Source organism: Eleutherodactylus coqui, chromosome 9 (genome assembly GCF_035609145.1).
Source record: "Eleutherodactylus coqui strain aEleCoq1 chromosome 9, aEleCoq1.hap1, whole genome shotgun sequence".
NCBI lineage: Eukaryota > Metazoa > Chordata > Amphibia > Anura > Eleutherodactylidae > Eleutherodactylus > Eleutherodactylus coqui.
In genome coordinates this window covers 83,220,151-83,233,603 of record NC_089845.1, presented here as the reverse complement: position 1 = coordinate 83,233,603, position 13,453 = coordinate 83,220,151, and the positions used below count along the sequence as shown (strand labels likewise).

The 13,453-nt window shown below is 45.0% G+C and overlaps 8 non-coding genes across 8 annotated transcripts; all 8 read left to right on the top strand.

Moving 5' to 3' along the window:
- Nucleotides 1–291: 291 nt before the first annotated feature.
- Nucleotides 292–363, top strand: TRNAC-GCA (transfer RNA cysteine (anticodon GCA)). The gene has a single exon. It is a non-coding gene; the product is annotated as a tRNA-Cys (tRNA).
- Nucleotides 364–5,069: 4,706 nt separating this feature from the next.
- On the top strand, nt 5,070–5,141 carry TRNAC-GCA (transfer RNA cysteine (anticodon GCA)). The gene has a single exon. It is a non-coding gene; the product is annotated as a tRNA-Cys (tRNA).
- Nucleotides 5,142–6,056: 915 nt separating this feature from the next.
- TRNAC-GCA (transfer RNA cysteine (anticodon GCA)) lies at nt 6,057–6,128 on the top strand. The gene has a single exon. It is a non-coding gene; the product is annotated as a tRNA-Cys (tRNA).
- Nucleotides 6,129–8,700: 2,572 nt separating this feature from the next.
- On the top strand, nt 8,701–8,772 carry TRNAC-GCA (transfer RNA cysteine (anticodon GCA)). The gene has a single exon. It is a non-coding gene; the product is annotated as a tRNA-Cys (tRNA).
- A 1,145-nt stretch (nt 8,773–9,917) lies between these two features.
- TRNAC-GCA (transfer RNA cysteine (anticodon GCA)) lies at nt 9,918–9,989 on the top strand. Its single transcript has one exon. It is a non-coding gene; the product is annotated as a tRNA-Cys (tRNA).
- Nucleotides 9,990–11,143: 1,154 nt separating this feature from the next.
- On the top strand, nt 11,144–11,215 carry TRNAC-GCA (transfer RNA cysteine (anticodon GCA)). Its single transcript has one exon. It is a non-coding gene; the product is annotated as a tRNA-Cys (tRNA).
- A 545-nt stretch (nt 11,216–11,760) lies between these two features.
- On the top strand, nt 11,761–11,832 carry TRNAC-GCA (transfer RNA cysteine (anticodon GCA)). The gene has a single exon. It is a non-coding gene; the product is annotated as a tRNA-Cys (tRNA).
- Nucleotides 11,833–12,366: 534 nt separating this feature from the next.
- TRNAC-GCA (transfer RNA cysteine (anticodon GCA)) lies at nt 12,367–12,438 on the top strand. Its single transcript has one exon. It is a non-coding gene; the product is annotated as a tRNA-Cys (tRNA).
- Nucleotides 12,439–13,453: the final 1,015 nt, after the last annotated feature.

The window sequence follows — 13,453 nt, the reverse complement described above, 5'->3', positions numbered from 1 at the left end:
GGAAGAGCATTCGACTGCAGATCGAGAGGTCCCTGGTTCAGATCCGGGTGCCCCCTTCAAGTGCCAGCTTTACTCATGCTATTCAACGAGATGCTTACCTTTCCAAGAAAGCTCTTCTTCAAATTGTCACCCTTGAGCACATTTCTGATGCAGAACTAAACAGGAACTGGTCATCCACTCTCTCACTGGCAATCTTCATTGGTAGGGATTTCAACAAGCATCCTACCTTTTGAGAAATTGTTTCCTCAGAACATTACTTTTTAAGAACCAGTGAGGACAATCATAAGCCAAGGGGGCATAGCTCAGTGGAAGAGCATTCGACTGCAGATCGAGAGGTCCCTGGTTCAAATCCGGGTGCCCCCTTCAAGTGCCAGCTTTACTCATGCTATTCAACGAGATGCTTACCTTTCCAAGAAAGCTCTTCTTCAAATTGTCACCCTTGAGCACATTTCTGATGCAGAACTAAACAGGAACTGGTCATCCACTCTCTCACTGGCCATCTTCATTGGTAGGGATTTCAACAAGCATCCTACCTTTTGAGAAATTGGTTTCCTCAGAACATTACTTTTTAAGAACCAGTGAGGACAATCATAAGCCAAGGGGGCATAGCTCAGTGGAAGAGCATTCGACTGCAGATCAAGAAGTCCCTGGTTCATAATCCGGGTGCCCTCTTCAAGTGCCAGCTATACTCATGCTATTCAACGAGATGCTTACCTTTCCAAGAAAGCTCTTCTACAAATTGTCACCCTTGAGCACATTTCTCATGCAGAACTGAACTGGTCGTCCACTCTCTCACTGGGAATCTTCATTGGTAGGGATTTCAACAAGCATCCTACCTTTTGAGAAATTGGTTTCCTCAGAACATTACTTTTTAAGAACCAGTGAGGACAATCATAAGCCAAGGGGGCATAGCTCAGAGGAAGAGCATTCGACTGCAGATCGAGAGGTCCCTGGTTCAAATCCGGGTGCCCCCTTCAAGTGCCAGCTTTACTCATGCTATTCAACGAGATGCTTACCTTTCCAAGAAAGCTCTTCTTCAACTTGTCACCCTTGAGCACATTTCTCATGCAGAACTAAACAGGAACTAATCATCCACTCTCTCACTGGCAATCTTCATTGGTAGGGATTTCAACAAGCATCCTACCTTTTGAGAAATTGGTTTCCTCAGAACATTACTTTTTAAGAACCAGTGAGGACAATCATAAGCCAAGGGGGCATAGCTCAGTGGAAGAGCATTCGACTGCAGATCGAGAGGTCCCTGGTTCAGATCCGGGTGCCCCCTTCAAGTGCCAGCTTTACTCATGCTATTCAACGAGATGCTTACCTTTCCAAGAAAGCTCTTCTTCAAATTGTCACCCTTGAGCACATTTCTGATGCAGAACTAAACAGGAACTGGTCATCCACTCTCTCACTGGCAATCTTCATTGGTAGGGATTTCAACAAGCATCCTACCTTTTGAGAAATTGGTTTCCTCAGAACATTACTTTTTAAGAACCAGTGAGCACAGTTATAAGCCAGGGGGGGCATAGCTCAGTGGAAGAGCATTCGACTGCAGATCAAGAAGTCCCTAGTTCATAATCCGGGTGCCCCCTTCAAGTGCCAGCTTTACTCATGCTATTCAACGAGATGCTTACCTTTCCAAGAAAGCTCTTCTACAAATTGTCACCCTTGAGCACATTTCTCATGCAGAACTGAACTGGTTGTCCACTCTCTCACTGGCCATCTTCATTGGTAATGATTTCAACAAGCATCCTTACTTTTGAGAAATTGGTTTCCTCAGAACATTACTTTTTAAGAACCAGTGAGCACAGTTATAAGCCAGGGGTGGCATAGCTCAGTGGAAGAGCATTCGACTGCAGATCAAGAAGTCCCTAGTTCATAATCCGGGTGCCCCCTTCAAGTGCCAGCTTTACTCATGCTATTCAACAAGATGCTTACCTTTCCAAGAAAGCTCTTCTTCAACTTGTTAGCCTTGAGCACATTTCTCATACTGAACTGGTCGTCCACTCTCTCACTGGGAATCTTCATTGGTAGGGATTTCAACAAGCATCCTACCTTTTGAGAAATTGGTTTCCTCAGAACATTACTTTTTAAGAACCAGTGAGGACAATCATAAGCCAAGGGGGCATAGCTCTGTGGAAGAGCATTCGACTGCAGATCGAGAGGTCCCTGGTTCAAATCCGGGTGCCCCCTTCAAGTGCCAGCTTTACTCATGCTATTCACAGAGATGCTTACCTTTCCAAGAAAGCTCTTCTTCAACTTGTCACCCTTGAGCACATTTCTGATGCAGAACTAAACAGGAACTGGTCGTCCACTCTCTCACTGGCCATCTTCATTGGTAGGGATTTCAACAAGCATCCTACATTTTGAGAAATTGGTTTCCTCAGAACATTACTTTTTAAGAACCAGTGAGGACAATCATAAGCCTAGGGGGCATAGCTCAGTGGAAGAGCATTCGACTGCAGATCGAGAGGTCCCTGGTTCAGATCCGGGTGCCCCCTTCAAGTGCCAGCTTTACTCATGCTATTCAACGAGATGCTTACCTTTCCAAGAAAGCTCTTCTTCAAATTGTCACCCTTGAGCACATTTCTGATGCAGAACTAAACAGGAACTGGTCATCCACTCTCTCACTGGCAATCTTCATTGGTAGGGATTTCAACAAGCATCCTACCTTTTGAGAAATTGTTTCCTCAGAACATTACTTTTTAAGAACCAGTGAGGACAATCATAAGCCAAGGGGGCATAGCTCAGTGGAAGAGCATTCGACTGCAGATCAAGAAGTCCCTGGTTCATAATCCGGGTGCCCTCTTCAAGTGCCAGCTTTACTCATGCTATTCAACGAGATGCTTACCTTTCCAAGAAAGCTCTTCTACAAATTGTCACCCTTGAGCACATTTCTCATGCAGAACTGAACTGGTCGTCCACTCTCTCACTGGGAATCTTCATTGGTAGGGATTTCAACAAGCATCCTACCTTTTGAGAAATTGGTTTCCTCAGAACATTACTTTTTAAGAACCAGTGAGGACAATCATAAGCATAGCTCAGAGGAAGAGCATTCGACTGCAGATCGAGAGGTCCCTGGTTCAAATCCGGGTGCCCCCTTCAAGTGCCAGCTTTACTCATGCTATTCAACGAGATGCTTACCTTTCCAAGAAAGCTCTTCTTCAACTTGTCACCCTTGAGCACATTTCTCATGCAGAACTAAACAGGAACTAATCATCCACTCTCTCACTGGCAATCTTCATTGGTAGGGATTTCAACAAGCATCCTACCTTTTGAGAAATTGGTTTCCTCAGAACATTACTTTTTAAGAACCAGTGAGGACAATCATAAGCCAAGGGGGCATAGCTCAGTGGAAGAGCATTCGACTGCAGATCGAGAGGTCCCTGGTTCAGATCCGGGTGCCCCCTTCAAGTGCCAGCTTTACTCATGCTATTCAACGAGATGCTTACCTTTCCAAGAAAGCTCTTCTTCAAATTGTCACCCTTGAGCACATTTCTGATGCAGAACTAAACAGGAACTGGTCATCCACTCTCTCACTGGCAATCTTCATTGGTAGGGATTTCAACAAGCATCCTACCTTTTGAGAAATTGTTTCCTCAGAACATTACTTTTTAAGAACCAGTGAGGACAATCATAAGCCAAGGGGGCATAGCTCAGTGGAAGAGCATTCGACTGCAGATCAAGAAGTCCCTGGTTCATAATCCGGGTGCCCTCTTCAAGTGCCAGCTTTACTCATGCTATTCAACGAGATGCTTACCTTTCCAAGAAAGCTCTTCTACAAATTGTCACCCTTGAGCACATTTCTCATGCAGAACTGAACTGTTCGTCCACTCTCTCACTGGGAATCTTCATTGGTAGGGATTTCAACAAGCATCCTACCTTTTGAGAAATTGGTTTCCTCAGAACATTACTTTTTAAGAACCAGTGAGGACAATCATAAGCCAAGGGGGCATAGCTCAGAGGAAGAGCATTCGACTGCAGATCGAGAGGTCCCTGGTTCAAATCCGGGTGCCCCCTTCAAGTGCCAGCTTTACTCATGCTATTCAACGAGATGCTTACCTTTCCAAGAAAGCTCTTCTTCAACTTGTCACCCTTGAGCACATTTCTCATGCAGAACTAAACAGGAACTAATCATCCACTCTCTCACTGGCAATCTTCATTGGTAGGGATTTCAACAAGCATCCTACCTTTTGAGAAATTGGTTTCCTCAGAACATTACTTTTTAAGAACCAGTGAGGACAATCATAAGCCAAGGGGGCATAGCTCAGTGGAAGAGCATTCGACTGCAGATCGAGAGGTCCCTGGTTCAGATCCGGGTGCCCCCTTCAAGTGCCAGCTTTACTCATGCTATTCAACGAGATGCTTACCTTTCCAAGAAAGCTCTTCTTCAAATTGTCACCTTTGAGCACATTTCTGATGCAGAACTAAACAGGAACTGGTCATCCACTCTCTCACTGGCAATCTTCATTGGTAGGGATTTCAACAAGCATCCTACCTTTTGAGAAATTGGTTTCCTCAGAACATTACTTTTTAAGAACCAGTGAGCACAGTTATAAGCCAGGGGGGGCATAGCTCAGTGGAAGAGCATTCGACTGCAGATCAAGAAGTCCCTGGTTCATAATCCGGGTGCCCCCTTCAAGTGCCAGCTTTACTCATGCTATTCAACAAGATGCTTACCTTTCCAAGAAAGCTCTTCTTCAACTTGTTAGCCTTGAGCACATTTCTCATACTGAACTGACAGTGAAGTGAGGACAATCATAAGCCAAGGGGGCATAGCTCAGTGGAAGAGCATTCGACTGCAGATCAAGAGGTCCCTTGTTCAAATCCGGGTGCCCCCTTCAAGTGCCAGCTTTACGCATGCTATTCAACGAGATGCTTACCTTTCCAAGAAAGCTCTTCTTCAACTTGTCACCCTTGAGCACATTTCTGATGCAGAACTAAACAGGAACTGGTCGTCCACTGGCCATCTTCATTGGTAGGCATTTCAACAAGCATCCTACCTTTTGAGAAATTGGTTTCCTCAGAACATTACTTTTTAAGAACCAGTGAGGACAATCATAAGCCAAGGGGGCATAGCTCAGTGGAAGAGCATTCGACTGCAGATCGAGAGGTCCCTGGTTCAAATCCGGGTGCCCCCTTCAAGTGCCAGCTTTACTCATGCTATTCAACGAGATGCTTACCTTTCCAAGAAAGCTCTTCTTCAAATTGTCACCCTTGAGCACATTTCTCATGCAGAACTGAACTGGTTGTCCACTCTCTCACTGGCCATCTTCATTGGTAGGGATTTCAACAAGCATCCTTACTTTTGAGAAATTGGTTTCCTCAGAACATTACTTTTTAAGAACCAGTGAGCACAGTTATAAGCCAGGGGTGGCATAGCTCAGTGGAAGAGCATTCGACTGCAGATCAAGAAGTCCCTAGTTCATAATCCGGGTGCCCCCTTCAAGTGCCAGCTTTACTCATGCTATTCAACAAGATGCTTACCTTTCCAAGAAAGCTCTTCTTCAACTTGTTAGCCTTGAGCACATTTCTCATACTGAACTGGTCGTCCACTCTCTCACTGGGAATCTTCATTGGTAGGGATTTCATCAAGCATCCTACCTTTTGAGAAATTGGTTTCCTCAGAACATTACTTTTTAAGAACCAGTGAGCACAGTTATAAGCTGTGAAATCTTCATTGGTAGGGATTTCAACAAGCATCCTTACTTCTGAGAAATTGGGATTTCAACAAGTTATAAGCCAGGGGGGGCATAGCTGAGTGGAAGAGCATTCGACTGCAGATCAAGAAGTCCCTGGTTCATAATCCGGGTGCCCCCTTCAAGTGCCAGCTTTACTCATGCTATTCAACGAGATGCTTACCTTTCCAAGAAAGCTCTTCTTCAACTTGTCACCCTTGAGCACATTTTCGATGCAGAACTAAACAGGAACTGGTCGTCCACTCTCTCACTGGCAATCTTCATTGGTAGGGATTTCAACAAGCATCCTACCTTTTGAGAAATTGGTTTCCTCAGAACATTACTTTTTAAGAACCAGTGAGGACAATCATAATCCAAGGGGGCATAGCTCAGTGGAAGAGCATTCGACTGCAGATCGAGAGGTCCCTGGTTCAAATCCGGGTGCCCCCTTCAAGTGCCAGCTTTACTCATGCTATTCAACGAGATGCTTACCTTTCCAAGAAAGCTCTTCTTCAACTTGTCACCCTTGAGCACATTTCTCATGCAGAACTAAACAGGAACTGGTCATCCACTCTCTCACTGGCCATCTTCATTTGTAGGCATTTCAACAAGCATCCTACCTTTTGAGAAATTGGTTTCCTCAGAACATTACTTTTTAAGAACCAGTGAGCACAGTTATAAGCCAGGGGTGGCATAGCTCAGTGGAAGAGCATTCGACTGCAGATCGAGAGGTCCCTGGTTCAGATCCAGGTGCCCCCTTCAAGTGCCAGCTTTACTCATGCTATTCAACGAGATGCTTACCTTTCCAAGAAAGCTCTTCTTCAAATTGTCACCCTTGAGCACATTTCTGATGCAGAACTAAACAGGAACTGGTCATCCACTCTCTCACTGGCAATCTTCATTGGTAGGGATTTCAACAAGCATCCTACCTTTTGAGAAATTGGTTTCCTCAGAACATTACTTTTTAAGAACCAGTGAGCACAGTTATAAGCCAGGGGGGGCATAGCTCAGTGGAAGAGCATTCGACTGCAGATCAAGAAGTCGCTGGTTCATAATCCGGGTGCCCCTTCAAGTGCCAGCTTTACTCATGCTATTCAACAAGATGCTTACCTTTCCAAGAAAGCTCTTCTTCAACTTGTTAGCCTTGAGCACATTTCTCATACTGAACTGACAGTGAAGTGAGGACAATCATAAGCCAAGGGGGCATAGCTCAGTGGAAGAGCATTCGACTGCAGATCAAGAAGTCCCTGGTTCATAATCCGGGTGCCCTCTTCAAGTGCCAGCTTTACTCATGCTATTCAACGAGATGCTTACCTTTCCAAGAAAGCTCTTCTACAAATTGTCACCCTTGAGCACATTTCTCATGCAGAACTGAACTGGTCGTCCACTCTCTCACTGGGAATCTTCATTGGTAGGGATTTCAACAAGCATCCTACCTTTTGAGAAATTGGTTTCCTCAGAACATTACTTTTTAAGAACCAGTGAGGACAATCATAAGCCAAGGGGGCATAGCTCAGTGGAAGAACATTCGACTGCAGATCGAGAGGTCCCTGGTTCAAATCCGGGTGCCCCCTTCAAGTGCCAGCTTTACTCATGCTATTCAACGAGATGCTTACCTTTCCAAGAAAGCTCTTCTTCAAATTGTCACCCTTGAGCACATTTCTCATGCAGAACTGAACTGGTTGTCCACTCTCTCACTGGCCATCTTCATTGGTAGGGATTTCAACAAGCATCCTTACTTTTGAGAAATTGGTTTCCTCAGAACATTACTTTTTAAGAACCAGTGAGCACAGTTATAAGCCAGGGGGGGCATAGCTCAGTGGAAGAGCATTCGACTGCAGATCAAGAAGTCCCTAGTTCATAATCCGGGTGCCCCCTTCAAGTGCCAGCTTTACTCATGCTATTCAACGAGATGCTTACCTTTCCAAGAAAGCTCTTCTACAAATTGTCACCCTTGAGCACATTTCTCATGCAGAACTGAACTGGTTGTCCACTCTCTCACTGGCCATCTTCATTGGTAATGATTTCAACAAGCATCCTTACTTTTGAGAAATTGGTTTCCTCAGAACATTACTTTTTAAGAACCAGTGAGCACAGTTATAAGCCAGGGGTGGCATAGCTCAGTGGAAGAGCATTCGACTGCAGATCAAGAAGTCCCTAGTTCATAATCCGGGTGCCCCCTTCAAGTGCCAGCTTTACTCATGCTATTCAACAAGATGCTTACCTTTCCAAGAAAGCTCTTCTTCAACTTGTTAGCCTTGAGCACATTTCTCATACTGAACTGGTCGTCCACTCTCTCACTGGGAATCTTCATTGGTAGGGATTTCAACAAGCATCCTACCTTTTGAGAAATTGGTTTCCTCAGAACATTACTTTTTAAGAACCAGTGAGGACAATCATAAGCCAAGGGGGCATAGCTCTGTGGAAGAGCATTCGACTGCAGATCGAGAGGTCCCTGGTTCAAATCCGGGTGCCCCCTTCAAGTGCCAGCTTTACTCATGCTATTCACAGAGATGCTTACCTTTCCAAGAAAGCTCTTCTTCAACTTGTCACCCTTGAGCACATTTCTGATGCAGAACTAAACAGGAACTGGTCGTCCACTCTCTCACTGGCCATCTTCATTGGTAGGGATTTCAACAAGCATCCTACATTTTGAGAAATTGGTTTCCTCAGAACATTACTTTTTAAGAACCAGTGAGGACAATCATAAGCCTAGGGGGCATAGCTCAGTGGAAGAGCATTCGACTGCAGATCGAGAGGTCCCTGGTTCAGATCCGGGTGCCCCCTTCAAGTGCCAGCTTTACTCATGCTATTCAACGAGATGCTTACCTTTCCAAGAAAGCTCTTCTTCAAATTGTCACCCTTGAGCACATTTCTGATGCAGAACTAAACAGGAACTGGTCATCCACTCTCTCACTGGCAATCTTCATTGGTAGGGATTTCAACAAGCATCCTACCTTTTGAGAAATTGTTTCCTCAGAACATTACTTTTTAAGAACCAGTGAGGACAATCATAAGCCAAGGGGGCATAGCTCAGTGGAAGAGCATTCGACTGCAGATCGAGAGGTCCCTGGTTCAAATCCGGGTGCCCCCTTCAAGTGCCAGCTTTACTCATGCTATTCAACGAGTTGCTTACCTTTCCAAGAAAGCTCTTCTTCAAATTGTCACCCTTGAGCACATTTCTGATGCAGAACTAAACAGGAACTGGTCATCCACTCTCTCACTGGCCATCTTCATTGGTAGGGATTTCAACAAGCATCCTACCTTTTGAGAAATTGGTTTCCTCAGAACATTACTTTTTAAGAACCAGTGAGGACAATCATAAGCCAAGGGGGCATAGCTCAGTGGAAGAGCATTCGACTGCAGATCAAGAAGTCCCTGGTTCATAATCCGGGTGCCCTCTTCAAGTGCCAGCTTTACTCATGCTATTCAACGAGATGCTTACCTTTCCAAGAAAGCTCTTCTACAAATTGTCACCCTTGAGCACATTTCTCATGCAGAACTGAACTGGTCGTCCACTCTCTCACTGGGAATCTTCATTGGTAGGGATTTCAACAAGCATCCTACCTTTTGAGAAATTGGTTTCCTCAGAACATTACTTTTTAAGAACCAGTGAGGACAATCATAAGCATAGCTCAGAGGAAGAGCATTCGACTGCAGATCGAGAGGTCCCTGGTTCAAATCCGGGTGCCCCCTTCAAGTGCCAGCTTTACTCATGCTATTCAACGAGATGCTTACCTTTCCAAGAAAGCTCTTCTTCAACTTGTCACCCTTGAGCACATTTCTCATGCAGAACTAAACAGGAACTAATCATCCACTCTCTCACTGGCAATCTTCATTGGTAGGGATTTCAACAAGCATCCTACCTTTTGAGAAATTGGTTTCCTCAGAACATTACTTTTTAAGAACCAGTGAGGACAATCATAAGCCAAGGGGGCATAGCTCAGTGGAAGAGCATTCGACTGCAGATCGAGAGGTCCCTGGTTCAGATCCGGGTGCCCCCTTCAAGTGCCAGCTTTACTCATGCTATTCAACGAGATGCTTACCTTTCCAAGAAAGCTCTTCTTCAAATTGTCACCCTTGAGCACATTTCTGATGCAGAACTAAACAGGAACTGGTCATCCACTCTCTCACTGGCAATCTTCATTGGTAGGGATTTCAACAAGCATCCTACCTTTTGAGAAATTGTTTCCTCAGAACATTACTTTTTAAGAACCAGTGAGGACAATCATAAGCCAAGGGGGCATAGCTCAGTGGAAGAGCATTCGACTGCAGATCGAGAGGTCCCTGGTTCAAATCCGGGTGCCCCCTTCAAGTGCCAGCTTTACTCATGCTATTCAACGAGATGCTTACCTTTCCAAGAAAGCTCTTCTTCAAATTGTCACCCTTGAGCACATTTCTGATGCAGAACTAAACAGGAACTGGTCATCCACTCTCTCACTGGCCATCTTCATTGGTAGGGATTTCAACAAGCATCCTACCTTTTGAGAAATTGGTTTCCTCAGAACATTACTTTTTAAGAACCAGTGAGGACAATCATAAGCCAAGGGGGCATAGCTCAGTGGAAGAGCATTCGACTGCAGATCAAGAAGTCCCTGGTTCATAATCCGGGTGCCCTCTTCAAGTGCCAGCTTTACTCATGCTATTCAACGAGATGCTTACCTTTCCAAGAAAGCTCTTCTACAAATTGTCACCCTTGAGCACATTTCTCATGCAGAACTGAACTGTTCGTCCACTCTCTCACTGGGAATCTTCATTGGTAGGGATTTCAACAAGCATCCTACCTTTTGAGAAATTGGTTTCCTCAGAACATTACTTTTTAAGAACCAGTGAGGACAATCATAAGCCAAGGGGGCATAGCTCAGAGGAAGAGCATTCGACTGCAGATCGAGAGGTCCCTGGTTCAAATCCGGGTGCCCCCTTCAAGTGCCAGCTTTACTCATGCTATTCAACGAGATGCTTACCTTTCCAAGAAAGCTCTTCTTCAACTTGTCACCCTTGAGCACATTTCTCATGCAGAACTAAACAGGAACTAATCATCCACTCTCTCACTGGCAATCTTCATTGGTAGGGATTTCAACAAGCATCCTACCTTTTGAGAAATTGGTTTCCTCAGAACATTACTTTTTAAGAACCAGTGAGGACAATCATAAGCCAAGGGGCATAGCTCAGTGGAAGAGCATTCGACTGCAGATCGAGAGGTCCCTGGTTCAGATCCGGGTGCCCCCTTCAAGTGCCAGCTTTACTCATGCTATTCAACGAGATGCTTACCTTTCCAAGAAAGCTCTTCTTCAAATTGTCACCCTTGAGCACATTTCTGATGCAGAACTAAACAGGAACTGGTCATCCACTCTCTCACTGGCAATCTTCATTGGTAGGGATTTCAACAAGCATCCTACCTTTTGAGAAATTGGTTTCCTCAGAACATTACTTTTTAAGAACCAGTGAGGACAATCATAATCCAAGGGGGCATAGCTCAGTGGAAGAGCATTCGACTGCAGATCGAGAGGTCCCTGGTTCAAATCCGGGTGCCCCCTTCAAGTGCCAGCTTTACTCATGCTATTCAACGAGATGCTTACCTTTCCAAGAAAGCTCTTCTTCAACTTGTCACCCTTGAGCACATTTCTCATGCAGAACTAAACAGGAACTGGTCATCCACTCTCTCACTGGCCATCTTCATTTGTAGGCATTTCAACAAGCATCCTACCTTTTGAGAAATTGGTTTCCTCAGAACATTACTTTTTAAGAACCAGTGAGCACAGTTATAAGCCAGGGGTGGCATAGCTCAGTGGAAGAGCATTCGACTGCAGATCGCGAGGTCCCTGGTTCAGATCCAGGTGCCCCCTTCAAGTGCCAGCTTTACTCATGCTATTCAACGAGATGCTTACCTTTCCAAGAAAGCTCTTCTTCAAATTGTCACCCTTGAGCACATTTCTGATGCAGAACTAAACAGGAACTGGTCATCCACTCTCTCACTGGCAATCTTCATTGGTAGGGATTTCAACAAGCATCCTACCTTTTGAGAAATTGGTTTCCTCAGAACATTACTTTTTAAGAACCAGTGAGGACAATCATAAGCCAAGGGGGCATAGCTCAGTGGAAGAGCATTCGACTGCAGATCGAGAGGTCCCTGGTTCAAATCCGGGTGCCCCCTTCAAGTGCCAGCTTTACTCATGCTATTCAACGAGATGCTTACCTCTCCAAGAAAGCTCTTCTTCAACTTGTCACCCTTGAGCACATTTCTGATGCAGAACTAAACAGGAACTGGTCGTCCACTCTCTCACTGGCCATCTTCATTGGTAGGGATTTCAACAAGCATCCTACCTTTTGAGAATTTGGTTTCCTCAGAACATTACTTTTTAAGAACCAGTGAGGACAATCATAAGCCAAGGGGGCATAGCTCAGTGGAAGAGCATTCGACTGTAGATCAAGAAGTCCTTGGTTCATAATCTGGGTGCCCCCTTCAAGTGCCAGCTTTACTCATGCTATTCAACAAGATGCTTACCTTTCCAAGAAAGCTCTTCTTCACCTTGTTAGCCTTGAGCACATTTCTCATACTGAACTGGTCGTCCACTCTCTCACTGGGAATCTTCATTGGTAGAGATTTCAACAAGCATCCTTACTTTTGAGAAATTGGTTTCCTCAGAACATTACTTTTTAAGAACCAGTGAGGACAATCATAAGCCAAGGGGGCATAGCTCAGTGGAAGAGCATTCGACTGCAGATCGAGAGGTCCCTGGTTCAAATCCGGGTGCCCCCTTCAAGTGCCAGCTTTACTCATGCTATTCAACGAGATGCTTACTTTTCCAAGAAAGCTCTTCTTACACTTGTCACCCTTGAGCATATTTCTGATGCAGAACTAAACAGGAACTGGTCGTCCACTCTCTCACTGGCCATCTTCATTGGTAGGGATTTCAACAAGCATCCTACCTTTTGAGAAATTGGTTTCCTCAGAACATTACTTTTTAAGAACCAGTGAGGACAATCATAAGCCAAGGGGGCATAGCTCAGTGGAAGAGCATTCGAGTGCAGATCGAGAGATCCCTGGTTCAAATCCGGGTGCCCCCTTCAAGTGCCAGCTTTACTCATGCTATTCAACGAGATGCTTACCTTTCCAAGAAAGCTCTTCTTCAACTTGTCACCCTTGAGCACATTTCTCATGCAGAACTAAACAGGAACTAATCATCCACTCTCTCACTGGCAATATTCATTGGTAGGGATTTCAACAAGCATCCTACCTTTTGAGAAATTGGTTTCCTCAGAACATTACTTTTTAAGAACCAGTGAGCACAGTTATAAGCCAGGGGTGGCATAGCTCAGTGGAAGAGCATTCGACTGCAGATCGTAGAGGTCCCTGGTTCAAATCCGGGTGCCCCCTTCAAGTGCCAGCTTTACTCATGCTATTCAACGAGATGCTTACCTCTCCAAGAAAGCTCTTCTTCAACTTGTCACCCTTGAGCACATTTCTGATGCAGAACTAAACAGGAACTGGTCGTCCACTCTCTCACTGGCCATCTTCATTGGTAGGGATTTCAACAAGCATCCTTACTTTTGAGAAATTGGTTTCCTCAGAACATTACTTTTTAAGAACCAGTGAGCACAGTTATAAGCCAGGGGTGGCATAGCTCAGTGGAAGAGCATTTGACTGCAGATCGAGAAGTCTCTGGTTCATGAATCCGGGTGCCCCCTTCAAGTGCCAGCTTTACTCATGCTATTCAACAAGATGCTTACCTTTCCAAGAAAGCTCTTCTTCAACTTGTTAGCCTTGAGCACAT